Source organism: Priapulus caudatus, unplaced genomic scaffold (genome assembly GCF_000485595.1).
Source record: "Priapulus caudatus unplaced genomic scaffold, Priapulus_caudatus-5.0.1 Scaffold81, whole genome shotgun sequence".
NCBI classification, from domain to species: domain Eukaryota; kingdom Metazoa; phylum Priapulida; class Priapulimorpha; order Priapulimorphida; family Priapulidae; genus Priapulus; species Priapulus caudatus.
Genome location: NW_014577142.1, coordinates 267,490 through 270,483, shown reverse-complemented (window position 1 = coordinate 270,483; position 2,994 = coordinate 267,490).

The following is a 2,994-nucleotide window of genomic DNA, read 5'->3' as shown; positions in this document are numbered from 1 at the left end:
AAGAGCGTATAAAGAAGGAGAGCGTACAACTAGTCCAGGACCTGGCTAAGATATGTATGCACATAATTTAGGAGAGGATATCTCAATTGTTATAGGCTAATATGACCCCAAGGAACAACTTGGGATGTGTGCCAAAATCTCTATCCGGGGCGAACAGCCTGAAAATGACCACGCCCTTTTTCATCGGGAGTGCTACTACCGACATAGCTGTATCTTCTAAACCGTTGGAGCTACGGATATTTTGAGGTGCTCAAAATGTTCAGAATGGCCATTACATGTCTAGGGTGTCATAGAAGAGTGTAAAATTGGATATTTCACGAAAAAATGACCAAGGTTAACTAATTACCATACAAACAACTAACTACCTACATACTGGAATTGCCATATATTTATTAACTTAAACTTTCCGGACTTAGATCAGAGTTAGAACATTTGTGTCTTTTATAGAGAGCTTAAATGTTTCAAAGATCAGCAGGGAAATTGCCCAACAGCCAACAATACAACTTTTAACACCACATTATTATCGGTACTGTTTATGTGTCACGTAAACCAGGGTCAGGAACACGAAGAGTAACACAACAGAGTCCACGTATGAGGATGATGAGCAGTGTTCATTCAGTGATAGGGTTTTTACAATAATCACCTCCCTTGCATTTGCAGTACTTGCAACACTTGATCCCAGCTACCCTGCAGGGACACCCATTCTTGCGAGCACACTTGCCGCACGTGCAAGGATCTGGCAGGCCATTCGTTTTGAAATGACAATCTCAGGGACTAATAAACTGCCCCTTCTTACAAAACCATAAGACTCGGCATTCATAATCAAAGTGGCATCTCTAAATGGGGCTTGGACCCACAGCTGCTACTGGTGATAGGCTCTATGGATATGTTTGCTTCCATTAGTTGAGGTGCAAGTGGTTCTCTCAAAGTCCATCTTGAGGGCATTGCTATCAAATGCAGCGAGACGCAGGTCGTCAAATGTCTTCAGGTCTGTTGATGGTTTGAGACATTTGACCAAGAATGTTTCCGCCAGTTGTATTGCGCTTTCTGTTAGCTGTGGACAGTCGAAATTCAGGATCAGAGAGGAATTTTCCGGTTTGCGGACAGCGTTCAGGGCTGAAAGTTTAGTTGATACCTTGCTGGTTGTATCGCACCCAGTCAGCGCATGGAGTGCTGGGAGACACTTAGACAGCTCGTCTCCCAGCGCTATGCAGATATCGTGGAGTGGTAATATTGATCTTTTCACTCCTGAGTTGCGGATGAGACAGGTCTTGGAGGCCAAGATCTCTCCAATTGACTGTGATGTGGTATAACAGGCACACAAAGACATCTGTGTCACCTGATGACAGCATCATGGATGTAGCTCATGACTGACTTAGAATGTCCTGCACATGGAACATCATCCTGTCATCAGCTACCTCATGTGTGCAGTTGAGCCAAGGGAATGGAGATGCACACCCAGCTGACACCATCCATGCCTGTGTTGATATATTAAGGTATAGAGGTTTGGTTCCTTGGTAATTGGTGGTGAGCCACTCAACATAGAATGCATGGAAAGCAGTTTTGCTGATGGAAGACGACCAAAAGTTCTCTAATACCACTCGCACATTTTGGTTCGGTGATATCGCATCAAGGACAACCATTTCTTTTGACTTTCCTCTTCTCTCCCTCTCTCCATTCTTGATGCTGTCCTCTCTGTAAGCATCGAAAACGATGTGGATCTTATCAGTTGTGCCCAGCTTTGGTGACCATAGATGTCAAGGCAATAGCAAAGTCATGGAATGTTGATTGTCTCATTTTTGATGTCTGCTTTGGGAGCCAAATTCAAGCTGGTCTTACTTTTAGAGGACCTAAACTTGATTTTGCTAATAGTTGAGTGTATCGATATCGACTTATTTCTGAGTCGATCATCGATAAATTTAGCACATGCAGCACTGCCCTCCTTGATACAGCACAACAACTTGTCTACGTTTACGTCGGTCACAATTTCTCCAGTGAGAACATTCTTCAGCGCTACCTGGTCTTGTAGAGAGCTGCATACCTTCAGGAGATACTCCTCTATGTCTTGCACCATCCCAACTATCTTAGTTGCATTACTCGGGTTGAACTCGTGGTGAAGTGAGAGTTCTCCTTCGATATCATCTTTCATCTTTAGGAGGTCAACGTACTGGCTTTTTATGCTTGATGATTCCAAACAGAGCAACGGCTTCCTTCTTCCTGGTGACCCCAATTATTCCCCACACACTTTGGCAGGGCGGTTATAGCGCTGCTCTAGCGCCTGGTCAAAGTGCACTCCACGACCTTTCCTGGTGGTGTTCACGACAAATCCACCGTTCATGTAGCAGTCGTCGAGGAGTGGGAACTTCTTAGAGGAGTATGCACATAATTTAGGAGCTGGATATATCAACTGTTATAAATATATGGCAATTTCAGTAAGTAGGTAGTTAGTTGTTTGTATGGTAATAAGTTGACCTAATGGTTTTTAGCCATTTTCTCGAGAAATATCAAATTTCACACTCTGCTATGACCCCCCTAGGCATGTAATGGCCATTCTGAACATTTTGAGCATTCAGAAAATCTGTAGCTCCAACGGTTTAGAAGATACAGCTATGTCGGTAGTAGCACTTTTGATGAAAAAGGGCGTGGTCATTTTCGGGCTCTTCGCCCCGGATAGAGATTTTGGCACACATCCCAAGTTGTTCCTCGGAGTCATATAAGCCTATAACAATTGAGATATCTACAACCCTAACCCTAAATTATGCGCATACATATCTTAGCCAGGTCCTCTACTAATAGCCATAACACGTAGTCTTAATATTGTCTATATAGAGCCTCGCCTATTTTTTAAGGGATTAAGTCTTAATCTCTATCTAGTCTTAATATCTCCTAAGATGTTATACGCACGCACGGACACACACACACACAAACACACACACACACAGACATACATAAAAACACACACACACACACACACACACACACACACACACACAC